Genomic DNA, 15794 nt, shown 5'->3' with positions numbered 1-15794 from the left:
CTCAAGTGATGAATACAGAAAGAGTATTGTAGAGTTGGAAGAGAAGTAGAAAAGGGAAACAAAAGCGATCAAGGGTGATGGAGCAACTGCCCAATGGGGCTTTCTGATCTGGAAGAAAAAAATAGGGGTCCAGTAAGTGGGGAAAGCATAGAGGTGTGTAACATTATGAATGGGGAGGTGGAAGTGGGCAGAGAGACATTTCCCTCCCCCTCTCATAATGCCAGAGCCCTCCCGGGTCATCCAAGGCAGGCAAATGTTGGGAGGTTCGGACAGGCAAAAGGCAGCGTGGATTCTCACCACAGCGCACAGGGTCAGGCTGGGGCCGCCAGGCGCCCCAATGGGAAGACCACAAGCGGGGCCCCCTTCTGCATAGAAGCACCTGGGAGGGGGGACCCCCATTAAAAGCAGAGCCACCCCATGTCAGGGCTCCAGGCACAAACATCGAGCAGAAGGCCCCTTTCACCCCTGCCGCTGGGGTGGCAAAGGCCAAAGCCCTCCCCCACATACCTGAGCCGCCGCCACCGCTGCCCCCCCTTTCTCCAAGGAAGGCGTCGACGGGTGCGTGCCGCTCTCAAAGACCCATGGCTGCAGAGCATCCCCAGCCCCAGAGCTGAAACGGGGGGAGACTTCCCATCCCCCTGGAACTGCGCAGGATCAGGATGCCCTGTGGAGAAGGGCAACGATCCCCTGAGCTCGGCTAGCCTCCCGCCGTGGCCCAGAAGCGCCCCCGCCCCGCGCCACGCCTTGCTGCGGCTGGCCACACTGCCCTGCCTGATCCTCTTTGGGGGATCAGAGCTGGGGCACGCGGGACAGAATCGGCAACAGACCGAGCAACGGCTGCTTGTGGCACAGTCTCCCAGTGGGCGCAGCAGCGCTGTCCCAGGGACTCCGGGGATGCACGGGGCACGTGGAAAGGAAGAGTGCCCGGATGGTTGGCCCTCTGCCCCCCTGCCGCCGCCCTCTCGGGTATTCCCGTCAAGCCCAGGCCACATCTGACACTGGTTGTGTGAATGCAATACGTGTCCTTTTGGGTGGTAATGATTTCACAACACAGATCATGCTGCTTGCTGCTCTTGGAGTTGGGGGGGCATCTCTCTTGAAGCAAACACTTGCTAGGGTCAGTTTGGTTTTCCTTGAGCCGTGGGAGGGGCTGGGTGGACAGATGCCAAAGGGGGCGGATTTAGCAGGTTTGGCTTGTCCTGTAAGTTGCAGGTCCTGAAATGCAGTTATAAAAGGTGCAGGATCCCTCTGCCCTCCTTTGCATCTGACCACCCTGAGCAGGAGGGGGAAGAGTTAAACTCCCACACACACCCCCACACACACCCTGCTCACTCTATAGGACAGCTCTTCAGGGATTTGAAGGGTGTCTCCCCCCCAGCCCAACATAGTCTTGTCTTCTCCATTGGCTAGTCTTCCACCCTCTGGCCACAGAGGCCTGACAAGGGACTTGCTGGGGGCTCTCCCTGGGAGCACACTTGTGCAGCACGAGTGGGAAGGGATGTGGATTTGATTGGATACCGTCCTTCATGGTGATTGGTGCCTTCCCTGTATGGCCTTGTGGGGGCACAGTGTCATAACTGGTAGGTGGGACAGGAGTTGGCAGAGAGGCTGTTGCGAACTGTCCACTCTTTAGCATTTCCCTGATGAACTGGACTGCAGGTCAGAAGCTTAGGTCATGGTGAACTTGTTTTTCTTTATGGGACCACAAGTCACTTTTTTCTTCTTTACACAACTATTCTAGTGCTTTCTACTTTGCTGCTGAGAGTACTAAGTACTGTGAATATCCCACACCAAGACAAGGACACTCCCCCATTGCAGCCCTCAGCAGGTCAAAGTAAGAAAGAAGAATTCTCTTCTAATAGAATTCCAGCAGAAAATGAAATCAATTACCAGGTCTAATAAAGCTCCCAAGTTTTTAATTAAGGCTTTTGATTAAAACTGCAAGAGCTTGTGCTTCAGCAACAAAACCCTTCTCCTTCCCGGGTCGGGGGGGGGGGGACTGTGTAACTCTTTTTGTTCTTTTGAGTGACAGCTCAGTGTCCATTTCTGGGAGGAGGAGACAGTGCCTCTTTCCACCTATTCTCTAGCAATTCCTTTTTGAAGGAGAAATAAGTCTGCGCTCAGATGTGCTTAAGACCAAATGACTGCATAAAGTCAGGCTGGTACTGAAATTAGGCAAAGAGAGGGTGGCCATGCTGAAGCTCACCAGGTTCTTTTCTTGCCCTCATGGCTGCAGAGAAAAGATGGAAGCATGTAGGAGCTGATCTGAGCGGGAGAGGGGGAGAGCAAGAGAGAGCTTCAGCACCACACAGCCCTCGTGAGCTGCCTATTCACAAGCCTTCCTCTCCGTTTCTTCCAATTGTAAATTCAGCTGGTGAGAACTAATCTGGATTATAACCAAAATGGGCCCACTGAGGAATGAGTGGTATTAGAATGGGGGGGGGGACACACACGAGGGATTCCTGGGGGGAAATTGGGGGGGTAACCTATGGGGCCATGCCTCCCCCCTAAGAAAACACCCCTGAGGAATGAGTGTCGGTTGGGGGCAGGGGAGTGGGGTGGAATGGTGCATCCTGGAAGATGGCACAGCTAGCAGAACACTGAACACAGCATTCAGCACTGCAACATTTTGTTGCAGCTCCTATGTGTTCGTCTCCTCTTTCTCAAAGAAGGATTCCATATGTTTTGCAGAATCTCCAGATGGGCTTTGTGGGTGGCTGAATGAGTAGCGCCTTCCCCCCCCCACACACACACACACAAAATTCAGTTTTAATTACGTATTTTAGATATGGTTTTACTACAGGGTTATTGATCCTGAGCACCAGACTGGACCTGCCTCTAACTGTTGGTACTTGGATCCGAAAAAACTGGTGTGGCTACCCAACACAGAATTCAGAGAGAGTATTTGCAAATAGTACCATCCCAGGAAGGTCTAGCTGCCCCTTTAAGTTTCCAAAATGTCCCTGAGGGTTTCATTCTGGGCACTGTGAGAAATTAAAATGGCAGCAAGGCCCACATGCCTGGCACTGGTCAGAGCACCAAAAAAGTTCAGCGGGGCCAGGGGCATGCTATGTGTTAGAAACGGGCCCTGCCAGGGGGCAAAGTGTCTAGGCTGGTCTTGTTCTGCAATGTTACAGGAGGTGTCCATGCCTGGAGGACTGTGTTGTTAACCCTCCACAGTCAGGCAGAGTCAGGCAGCCTCTGGGCTAACTCAGAGACACGAGCTCATCCTTGATGTGGGTTCATATTTGAAAGCTTCCTTCTACAGCCATCTGCAAGGACCAGGAAGGGAACTCTCTAAATCTAAAACTAGGATTCTGAGGACCACCTACAAGCCCTGTTATGTTGCAAGGATTTCTCTTCTGGAAATGTTAAGAAATCTGAAAAATAAAATTGGGTTTCAAAGTTTCAAGTGTCCTTAGTGCCTCTGAGCCTCCTTTAGCCTTGTTTGGCACACAATATGCCCTGGGCCTGCTGGCTTTCTGAAGAAGATCAGCAGTCTTTATGTAACCCATTTTTCCTTAACACTAAGTCCTTTGTTAGGATTAAAAACTTCTGAAACATCTGTGTGGGCTTGGAGACCAGATGTACGCCCAGAATGGCTGATAATAATGTTGAATATTAACCTTCTAAATTAGGCATTAAAAAAAACCCAAATATGCTTTTGGGATGTAACCTGTTCCTAATCTTAATGTTTGTTTGTTTGTTTACCCAGTGCTTTAATAACATATCCTTCCTCCAGTCTGGAGTACAATAATGCAATAGGGTGGAAGGTGTTTTCTTTTTAAAGTTTTTTAAAATTAATATCCTGCAAAAATGCTCAGTGTGCATTGCTTCTACCTGAGGATGATCAGATCCCCACATTTGTCCACCATACACAAGTCTATTGTGTTTCCTTTTGCATGCACTGGACCCTGCAGGTGTTGGTGGACTCCAACTCCCATCAGCTCCAGACAGTGTGGCCAGTGCTCAGGGATGATGCGAGTCAGATGCAACCACCCCCAGACTGAAGTAACACACATTACCATTTAAAGAGCATTGCCCCCCCCACCATAAGGCTACCAAGTCTAAAACTGCCTAACTGCGCCACTTCAAAGGCTTTCCCCTGAGCAATGAGGCAAGGTCCCCAAGGCCATCTTGCCTAGATGAAGAGAGAGAGAGAGAGAGAGAGAGAGAGAGAGAGAGAGAGAGAGAGAGAGAGGGAGAGGGAGAGGGAGAGGGAGAGGGAGAGAGGGAGAGAGGGAGAGAGAGAGAGAGAGAGAGAGAGAGAGAGAGAGAGAGAGAGAGAGAGAGAGAGAGAGAGAGTGTGTGTGTGTGTGTGTGTGTGTGTGTGTGTGTGTGTGTGTGTGTGTGTGTGTGTGTGTGTGTGTGTGTGTGTGTGTGTGTGTGTGTGTGTGTGTGTGTGTGTGGTGTGTGTGTGTGTGTGTGTGTGTGTGTGTGTGTGTGTGTGTGTGTGTGTGTGTGTGTGTGTGTGTGTGTGTGTGTGTGTGTGTGTGTGTGTGTGTGTGTGTGTGTGTGTGTGTGTGTGTGTGTGTGTGTCAGCCTCTGCCACCTCCTGCAGGACTCACCCATTCAAGGAATCCATAGACTCTTCACCCCAACCTGGGAGACTCCCCTTCTAAGGCCATTAGTGTAATGACTGGAGGTCATGAAGTTCAAGCCAAAATGTCAATTTTCATTTGGCAAATGGCTCTGGTTGAGGAACTTGTGTGTTTTTTCTTTCCTTCCCCCACCTCCTCTCCGCCCTGGAAAGGCAGGATCCTCCTGGCTCCTTCAGTCATTGTTCCCCAAAGGCCAGCCTTTTCCCAGCAGATTCCAAGGAGGTGCCAACCGCTTCAGGAGCCAATGCAATTATTCAGAAGAGTCATGGCTGCCTGACTTCCTGGCTGGAGTTGAGGGTCTGGTTGGGGCCCCGGCTGGGAGCCACTTGCCTACTGCCTTCTGAATGGTTATTGGGCTTTGGCTGTTCATGGATTCATTGAGAAGCCCCTTCCATTCATCTCCTGCCAGGGTAAGGCTGGCACAGCAGACATGGCACAGCAGCCTCCTGCCTGCCTCTACCCGCCCCTGCATCCCTGTTTGCCAAACGGCTGCTGCAGGAACACTCCTGGCCGACCACAGCATCACCCCACACCGGCCTCCAGTTCGCTCCTTGCTCCACCTGCAGGACTCTGCATATGACCCTCTAGCCTTGCCATGCCCCTTTTGCTTCTTCTAGCGTTGGCCTGGGCAGGAAGAGAGCTCCAGGGCGGCAGCTGCTGCTATGGCTGCCCATCCCTTGTTAAAAAGTAGCGGTAGTGATGCTTGGCCCTGATTATATTTTTCTAAAGAGTAGGCATTGATTTCTTTTATTCTGATTTGCAGACTATTCTGGCTCCAGAGTTGACGAAGGAGACCTGCAGGAGACACTATCACCACATGCGAGCCATTTTGATTATTTTGCTGCTTCTTTACAAGCTACTGTCAATGGGGTGTTTAATTAAGTGGTTTAATTAGATTCTGGCAGTTTTAATTACCTTTTGGGATTACAGAATCAGCTAAGAACACAACAGATTTCACAAGGACATTATAGTGTGTGGAGGCAGGAGAAAAGTCATCCCCCCATAACATAGCTAAACCAGTGAAGTGGGAATCCTTTGACGCTGGATCAGAGAGGAGGAAGGTCTCCAAAGTAACCTAGACAAGCATAGAATGTGGTATTTATGTGGGGTGGAGGGAAGCACTTAATGTGTCACTACCCTTTCAAGAGGGGGTGGTGATAAGCAGGGTCAATGGAAAACTCTCCACTGCTCAGGCAGGGTAGGAAACCAGAACCGAGCAGGCAAGTCCAATGGCAGCTCACATTCATGAACTCTTTGGGAAGAACCATGAAGACATTGAGCCAGTGCAAATGGGAACTGCAAACAGTAGCTCATGCATTGTGGATTTTGAGAGGATATTTAAAACTGTATTCTGTCTGGTGCCATAAGAGGTGCTGGTGGGCCCACGGACACCAGCAGGGGTCATGTTGGTGACCCTTGAAATAGGCCATGCATAGCAATGGTCAGGTGGTGTGATTGTGTCAAACCCATCTCAGAAAGGGAAAGACTGCCAACCTCATCAGACAAAATAAAAGGGGGGGAGAGAGGTGAAAGACAACTGGCTAGCAATCTGGTGCCAATTTAGGAAGAAGAGTCAAAGGGATTGTAAGGCATTTAAAGTGGAAAACGGTTTATGCTTGATTGTAATCTTACTTTTGGAGGGGCTCAAATTCAAATCTCATTGCCATATTCATACACACACACACTCTCTCACACACACAACAAAAGGCAAAAATTTACAAATGTAAATCTAGACTTTGACACCCAAGTTTGAGTGAGACTGACCCCTCCCCCAGTTCATTCTGGATGGAGTAAAACCTTCCAATAATCATCAATCACTCTCACAACACATCTCAACCCTTAAAAGCCTTGCTGTAAATCTCCTTATGAATTTCATGCCCACAGAAGACTCCTGGCAAGGTTACCCATGTTTACAGCAACAAAGAAACTTCCAGCTGCCACCAGATGTAAATTTCTAGATGCAGAGAGAAGCCTTCACAGAAAGCATTGATATGTCTTCTTCACTGCCATTTTATTGCGTTCAATGTAGGCGACTCCCTCCAACATTCAGTGTCTCTTAAACAGCCTCTTTCTCACAACAGCCCTGTCAGCTCATTTAAGATGGGAGGGTGCTGTGGCTTCTCTGGATTACACAGTTCCTACCACAAAATGTAGTGATAGCCTTCAACTTGGATGGCTTTAAAAGGGAATTAGACATATTCATGGAGGAGGAGGAGGAGACTATCAAAGGCGACTAGCTACAATGGCTCTGTTCTCCCTCCACTGTCAGAGGCAGTATACCTCTCTGAATGCCAGTTTCTGGAAATCACAAATGGGGAGATTGCTTCTGCTGCACTCAGGTCCCCCTTTGTGGCTTCCCAGAAGAGGCATCTGGTTGCTACTGTGAGAACAGGATGCTGGACTAGATGGGCCCCCCTTGACCCGACCCAGCTCCTGCCACAAGGCTCTTCTTGTGTCCTGTTCTTAGAGGGATTTTGAAGGAAGGTCACCGAATCCAAAGCCTCCAAACTGTCCTCATTCTTCCTACTGTGGCAGCCTCCATGTCCTCTGTCTGCCCACACAAAATTATTTAAGCTATTGATACTTCGTTGCTCAACATAAATATTTAACCAAAAAAGAATCAATATTAAAAATACAATACAAATTCTGTATCAGGACACAATACTAATTACTATTATTATTCCACATTTTAGGTAACACAGTTACTGAAAAACTCAGTTCGATAACCAGGTTTAAAATTGCCACCACCAATTCCGGTTTCTTCCCCCTTGCCCTTGCCAAGGGCTTAATCCTAAGCAGGGCCACTTGCCAGAGCCCAGAGCAAAGCTATGACTATTATTCATTTATTTGTTCCTAATAAAACACAGTGGCCTGATTCACACATAACACTAAGCCATGGTTTATTCAACCATCGTTTGAACCCATCCCAGCAGCTTAACTGTGGTTTGTTTACTGCCAACAAAGCTTGATCTGAAGCCATGATTTGTTGCTGGCTTACAAATTTTGGTTTGGTTTGGTTTTAACTGTAGCTTGGCATTATCTGTGAACCCATTACTCTTGCCAAGGTGCACTATGTTGCTGTGCTGATGAAATCCATCCCAACCAAAGTAAGCTCTGGCTAGCTCACCTAGCTCTGTGCATTGGGCTTCCCACAGCCACCTCAGTGCCAGGCTGCCAATCTTCCAATGGTAAAAGGGTCTGTGAGGGGCTGCTTCTACAGCAAACCAGTAGGAAAACTACAAGAGTATTTGTCATTTGACCCCATCCCCCAAGCTGAGTGGGCAGGAGGAAATTCTGCAGAAGAGCTTTGGAGGCCGCTCCTCTCTGCACTGGGCTAGCTGCTTTGTAATTATGTAAATATGACAGCCGTGTCATTAATCCTCTTCATCTCACCATGAGACCACTCTTAAGAGCCAATGGAGAACGAATGGATAAATATGCAAGCAAGGGAGTGTAATCTGGCAACTACAGATGAATGGCTACAGGTGGTGGGTGTGGAAAGCTTAACGGAGCAGCCTTCCACAACATCCCCCTCCTTACCAAAGGGTCAAAAAGACTGGGCCACAATCCCTGGAATGGCTGAAGACCCCCTTGAGTGCCAGTCTGGCTCAACTCACTTGCTGTAAGCCTTTTATTCCGCAAGCAAGGAATTTGGCTGCTCTTCACTGGTGGTCTGGAGGAGGGACATGATGGAGGTGCCCAAAATTATGCATTGGCATGGAGAAAATGGACAGAGAAAATCTTGCCTCCCTCTCTCATGACACTCATGGACATCCAATGAAGCTGAATGTGGGAAGATTCAGGACAAACAAAAGAAAGTTTTGTCTTCTTCATATTTCCTCACATAGCACCTTGTTCAACTGGGGAATTTGCTTTCACAAGATATAGTGATGATGGCCACCGACCTGGATGGCTTTAAAAGAGGATTAGGCAGGTTCATGGAAGATAAGGCTATCAATGGCTATCAGTCATGATGGCTACATACTGCTTCAAGGATCAGGGGCAGTTTACCTTGAATATCAGTTGCTGAGGATCACCAATGAGAGAGAAGGCTATTCAAGTCCTGCTTGTGAGCTTCTTCCAATAGAGGTATCTGGTTGGCCACTGTGAGAACAGGATGCTGGACTAGATGGGCCTCCTTTGCCTGATCCAGAAGGCTCTTCTTATGTTCTTACAGATGTGGATTGATATTAACTACAACAGGGGTAGGGGTGGAGGGCACAGGAGAGTTGGTCTATGTGGCAGTTCCCACCTTTTGACAATGCCATGATAGCCGACCCTAGCTGCACGGATGGGAGATGGCTGCACAGCCAATGTGGACTACGGAGATATCAGATTTGCAGGCTTGGGCAGATTTAAACAATGGGGGAATTGCCTTCTGATGAGCAAGTGTTCTGCAGGTGTTCTGAAAATTAATACTGTTTCAATTTCCCGTCCCTTAAATCACTTCCAGTCCCCTAAATCCTATCTATTGTGTACAGGATTGCAGAGCAATTAAGGATTTGTAAGCACACACAGTTTTGGTATGGGTGAAGCTGGTGATTTCATTTTGGTCAGGGAATCCAGTTCCACAAGGTAATCCTGCCAACCACTTTTTTCCTTAATGAGTTCTTGAGGTCAAAATGGGGCCCTGGTTGGGTGGTGGGTGGGTGTGGAAACGTTGGTGATTTTAAAGGTCACAATAAAAACTGTGGAATGATTGCCTTTTTCTAGACCAACACTTAGAAAACATCTATCTTGGAAATATGCCAAAGTCTACACTGCAGTATTTACACACATTGTTTCTATGTTCCAGGGGCAAAAGGATGGTGAGGAGTTGAGTTTGTTCGGTGCTGAGCTTTTATCTGGAGCATTTTTTTAAATGCTGGGAAAAAGGGCCACAAGAGCCTGCAGGATAAAGCCAAAGACCCACCTAGTCCAGCATCCTTTTCTCACAGGGACCAACCAACAGGGCTGGAGCCAAAGGGTGGCCAGGTCAGGCCCTGGGTGAGGTCCCCTGTGGCCCAGAGGGGCCCCTAAAGGGCCCCTCCTTAGGTTGTGGGGTAGCTCTCCTCTTCCCCGAACCTCGGCAGGGTCAACTCCCGACCCTGCCTCAGATCGCAGAGACAGAGCTCCCAGCCCCCCCCCCACAGACCATGTGGGCCTGTGGCACCCGCCCGCTCCACCTACCTCTCCTCCTTCTATGAATGCCCTGCACACTGCGCTCACAGCTGCCATTAACCAAAATGGCAGCAGAGGCTTCTCTAAGGGGCTGATGCCCCTACCTCCATCTTAATTGATGGCATGCATGTACATGCATGCAGCACAGTGCACATGCATGCCATCAACGAAGATGGTGGCAGAGATATCAGCCACTTAGAGAAGCCTTTGCCACTATCTTGGTTGATGGCAGTGACCTGTGCACCCAACATGCAGGGCATTCACAGAAAGAGAAAGAGGTAAGTGGAGTGGTCCCACACGGTCTGTGGGGGGGCTGGGAGTGGGGAGCCCGGGGGAGGCTGGTACCCAAGGGCCCGATCATGCCTGGTGCTGGCCCTGCCAACCAAATGCCTCTTCTGGGAAGCCCACAAGCAGGACCTGAGGGCAAGGGTAAGAGCAACTTGTGACTCCCAGCCACTGGCATTCAGAGCATAGTGCCTCTGCAGCGGAGGCAGCGCATACGAACGTGGTCCCTAAACCAAAAGCAGGATAAACATTCCAAGAGAATGCCCACTCATGCCATGCCCCAGTGAAAGCTCTATTGTTCCACACGGCTTTTATACATATGACTGAAGGTTTTTATTCCTGTGAAGTTAAGGTTTTCATTTTAATCTCTGTCAATTGATGGTGGTTTTTCAAACTATAAGCCACTTGGGAAAAGTTGTTAATGCTGAAAAAGGGGTGATTTTTATTAATAAACAAAGTTTTAGTTAATTAATAATTGGCTTTATGGTGATCAGTGAGGCTGAACTCTGAGGGCACCTTTGTCTGTTGCTAAACCTCTTTTTGGTTCCTTTTACATCCGCTGAAAAAAGATATGAAAAAGTCCTTTCCTTTTAATGAAGGGCAGTAGCTTTTCTTTTATAAAATTATAAGCCACCACCACAAAAACTTGGCTATGCTGAGGTTTTGGTAACAGACAGAGATATTTACAGTTAAGCAATTGGTTTTATTCAGTTAAGTGGCAGATGATTAATATGCTTTAATTGGTTGGCAGCCTTACTAGCCACTCCCTTGCCCCTTCAGCCTTATGTTCTGCAGAAGCTCAGCTTTGCCCATTGTATCAAAAATGATGCCTGCCAAATGTTAGCTACAGATCTGTTGTTAATACTCTCTGTTAAATATTAATGCAGGGATATCTTTTAAAAATGAATGATGGCAGAAACTGAGAAAGGAGGCAGGTCCTTGAGTTACTTGGGGCCATGTGGGTGTGTCGGTCTCAGACAAGCTCCACACACACATCTCCAAGGCTGCCTTTTAGTGATGCAAGGAGCCAAATGCCTGAAGAACAGGAGGTGGGAGTCATCTGATGATCCCAGGACCCACAAATAGCACCAAAATGCAACATGGGGCCCTGTTTTTAACTCTGGCCTGTATATTCCTACCCCTCATTTTCCCCATATTCCCTGTGGGAAAGGACCATAGCTCAATGGTAGAAGGCCCCAGATTCAACTTAAAATCCCCATCAATCCATCTGGAGTGGCATCTCCAGATGGGGTGGGATAGACTCCTGCCTGAAAACTGGGGAACCTGAATGGACCTATGGCCTGATGTGATGTAAGACCATTCTCTATCACCTCCCACCCACTTCTCTTCTCTTTGTCTATCTTTCCTACTCCCTGTTTTAAGACATTTCTCTTGAACTCAACTGGGTGAGGTAAATTCAGGAGGTGCTGCCTAAAGGGGGTATGCAGGTGTCCACTTTGCCCCAACCACCCCTGAGACAACAGGTGGTCCCATGCTTCCTACATTTTCCCCTCCCTCGCCCTCCATTCACTTAGGGGCTGGGGAAGGGGCTGCAATGGGAGGAAGCTCCAAGGAGGCACGCATGGCCAGCTGCTTGCCCCTCATCCACCTGCTGGGAAGAACAGCAGTGGCTGGCTGTTGATTTTGGATGAGCAGCAGTTAGGCTGTGGCTCAGCAAGAGCACAGTGGATTGGAGCAGTTTGAGAGAGAGAGAGGGAGGGAGAGAGAGAGGGAGAGGGAGGGAGAGAGAGGGAGGGAGAGAGAGGGAGGGAGAGAGAGGGAGAGAGGGAGAGGGAGAGGGTGGGGTGGGGTGGAGGGTTACCTTTAAAGGGGCAGGCTTCTACCTTGCTTTAAATCACAGAGACTTCAGACTTGGTTAAAAATAAGAAAAAATACTTTATAGAACCAAACAAGAGATGGATTGATTCCATCAAGGAAGCCACAGACCTGAACTTACAAGATCTGAACAGGGTGGTTCATGACAGATGCTCTTGGAGGTCGCTGATTCATAGGGTCGCTATAAGTCGTAGTCGACTTGGAGGCACGTAAGAGCAACAACAAACTTTATAGAAAACATAGTTGATAGAAAAGACAATCTAGTTCTAACTAACTAAGTTGAAGGTACAAAGACCAGGGTTGGTCAATGGCCCCGTCTTAGAGGAGGAGGGGGAATCCATCTAGTCTCCCTTTGGTGGTCAGAGAAGAAGCAGGAAGAGGGGCTTGGAAGGTGAGGGTAGCTTCCCCAGGGGTATCAGTTTACATGGGAGGGAGGGAGGGAGGGAGGGAGGGAGATGAGTACAGGTCAGGTACAGCCTAGCCACCTTGGAGGACTCTATCTCCCCTTGGGCATGCACACCACCCAAATTGGAGTTGCAGTTTTCCACCCTTCTAACAATTTTTACTTGCCACCATGTAATAGCTTGAGCTGGCATCCTCTGGGCGGGTGGGTTGTTTCTCCCTGCTGGTGCTGCCCAAGGATGGTTTCTCTCACACGTTGAGCAGTACTGACTCCAGCAGTTGGTGTCATTCTGAATTGATGCAAAGCTGCACAAGAAGATCTTCTCTCCTACTCCACTGGCCCCACCCCACCCCACTCCACTCCATTACACTCAGCAAGCCAAACTTTAGTGACTTTGGCTCATAATATTGATTGTGAAAATGGAGAAGAGAGGGAACCATCTGAGTGATCTCCATTGCTCCTATCCAGTAGGAATGGGTGCATTATGAAGGCCGGTGGCTTTTCCAGTATTGTGCCATTGAAGATTGAACCTACTCTTCACCTTCAAATCAAAATAATTTATTTCCCTACCAATATGAAGAGAAGCATGTAAACTGGCTAAATTTCAGGAAACTCTAATGGAGAATGACTGGATTGTTGCAGCCTACAGATTTTGAGGTGCTAGGGGTCCCCTTTTTCCAAACCACTTTTGGCACATCAGGATCCATCATCTTTTCTACTAATTCGGCAGCCGCTGCTGCTATTTCTACTGAAGTTCTTTTTCTTGACTTTCAGGATGCAATCCCTCCAAGGCAGAGTATAAGTATCATTAGTCTACATTTTTTTAAAATCACAATAAACAATATCAGCCTATGAAACATCATCAGGATCCTTCTCATAGGGCTCTTGTGAGGGGAATGGGCAGTTCAGCTGACCAGAAGCAGGCGCTGAGGTGGTCGATTGTAGGCTAGCATAACATGTGAGACTATAGAAAGTATTGACTGCTTCAAGGTGCGGAAATTAAGGCAGAGTCTTGGCTTATCCTTGTCATGCTTTGGGAGACATGAATGAATTTGCAAGAGCCTTAAACTGGTCTTGCAAAAGGAATAGTTTTTAAAATTTATCCTTTATTTATTTATTTATTATTTTAATGGCAAAGTTATTTTTTCTTCTGAGTTCTTCAAGATTTCAGGGATGTGTGCTACAGGAGCTAAGGTGTTTATATTGTTTGTTTGTGAGGGGGGGAGAGAGAGAGAATGCCCAAAGGATCCTCATTCCTGGGTTGGGAGAACTGTTTCAACACACATTTTAGCATGTGGGGCATACCAGCCTGATGGGAACCCAAATGAGCTTCACAGTCCATGTGACAGGCTTCTCCATAGTGCACAGAATCATAGAAGCATAGAATTGTAGAGTTGGAAGGGGCATATAAGGCCATTGAGTCCATCCCTCCAATGCTGGAATCCAAATTAAAGCACATCCGACAGGTGGCGGTCCAGCTGCCTCTTAAATGCCTCCAGTGTTGGAGAGCCCACCACCTCCCTAGGCCATGGGTCCCATTGTCGTACTGCTCTTGATTTCCTGCCCCTCTCTCTCCTGGGACACTTCCCACAGGGCAGTGGGTGGTGTAGATAGTCCAGGGTGTGGGGAGGGAAATCCCCGCTGTTGCTGGCTCCAAGGTGGTCTTCACCTGCCTGCCTGCCTGCCTCCCTCTCTCTCCTGAAATGATTCATAAACCCATGCAGAGTGTGCCTGTTCAGATTATAGGGGGCAGGTGCTGGTCGTTGAACTAGCAGTGATTAACTTTAGAGCAGGGGTGGGGGATAAGCATGGACCCTCAAGATGTTGTTGGGCTCCAGCTCCCACCAGCCCCTGCAGCCAGCATGGTCAATGGTCAGGGACGGCAGTGGGGGCTGGACTTTGGCAGCATCTGGTGAGCACCACATTGGCTACACCTGCTGTAGAGCAAGTAGCCTCTTCAAAGAGCTCCTCTTAAAAGCACTGGCATATTTTCAGAGCGTATTCCTTCTATACAAAAGCAAAAAGCCCAAACTATCTATTTAATTTAATTTTAGCAGCTTGTCGTTACACTAACTCAATTGTTATGAAAAACAGGTGCCACATCTGGATTTTGGCACAGGTGTGTTCTTTCCTGGTTTTTCTTTCCAAACGGCATGCAGAGGATACCCCACCCCACCACTCTCTCTCTCTCTCCCCCCCCCCAGCTGCCACTGTATGGCAGCGATTAAGGTTCCCCCCACGAGGCACCTCCTAGCCTTTTTGCCTCTAGCTTGCATAACGTGGGTGGGAGAATGAGGGCAAAAGGACAAGAGACCAGGAGCAGGAGCCAGCCCGGAGGACGGGTGTTTGGTTCCCGTCACCAGATCTGTGCCTCAGAGAGGTAACTTCCTCATGAATAGTTAGCTGATAATGGCTCACGAGGACTTCACCGCTCAGCACTAGTGAATTATGCACAACTCCTGGCCCTGCTGAGCAGATGGCCTTGCTAATGTAATGTGAGGAGCCAGGATGGACCAAGAAAGAAAGAAAGAAAGAAAGAAAGAAGGAAAGAAGGAAAGAAAGAAAGAAAGAAAGAAAGAAAGAAAGAAAGAAAGAAAGAAAGAAAGAAAGAAAGAAAGAAAGAAAGAAAGAAAGAAAGAAAGAAACTATTTATAAAATGAAAAGGTAAGGAAGTCCCCAGTGAATTGTTGTTTCTACAGAGTTTATCATCTGGCTCAAAATGTCAAGCAAACACAGAGGGCTGCCTGGGGCAAAGGACAAGTTCCCTCCCCACCATTCCATGTAGAGACATCCTCTGTGCTGGCAGCTGAATCTTATTTCAGTGCTGGCAATGGGAGAGCATCGCCACTGGGTTTGAGAGTGTTGTTGGGAGTTGCAGATTCCCAGCCGCAAGGCCCTCCCCTTCCTGGGGTTCTTTATCTTTAGATCAGACCAGATGGACCTTCCTTCAAATAGAAGAATGTCCTCTGATGACCCTTCAAATAGAGGGCTGTCTTCTGTAAAGCAGGACACACAGCCACCTGTTGGGCCCCACTGAAAACCACTTTTGCCATTACCACTATTGTGTCCATATATTTAGCTCTCCAACCGGCGCATGGGAAGCAATGCTCCTTCCCTGCCACCAGGTGGCTAAAGTAAAGGCAGCCTGCTGTTGGCCCAGAGGAAAAATCCAAAACCCACATCAGGGAACGCACATTTGTTTGGCCTACTCAAATGCTTGCATAAAATGGTGCGCAAGCTTTCAAGTTCTCCAAACCTCCTAATCAGACTAACTGAGAAACAAAGCAAAAACACAGCGGGGGAGGGAGATTATATACCATCTTTGGCTAGTGGTGGTCTCTGAGTCTTACCTTGGAGGGAGGGGGAGGCAGTCGATATTCAAGGGATGCTGCCTGAATTGTGTGCTCTTTGGGCATCAGCTTCAGAGATGCCTGTGAGGAAGCAAAAGCACACAAATATACACGGCCTGTTCCCTGATCTATCCATGCAAACACCACATAAAAAACCAA

The sequence above is a fragment of the Rhineura floridana genome, chromosome 20, assembly GCF_030035675.1.
Source record: "Rhineura floridana isolate rRhiFlo1 chromosome 20, rRhiFlo1.hap2, whole genome shotgun sequence".
Classification (NCBI taxonomy): domain Eukaryota; kingdom Metazoa; phylum Chordata; class Lepidosauria; order Squamata; family Rhineuridae; genus Rhineura; species Rhineura floridana.
This window is presented reverse-complemented; position numbering follows the sequence as displayed.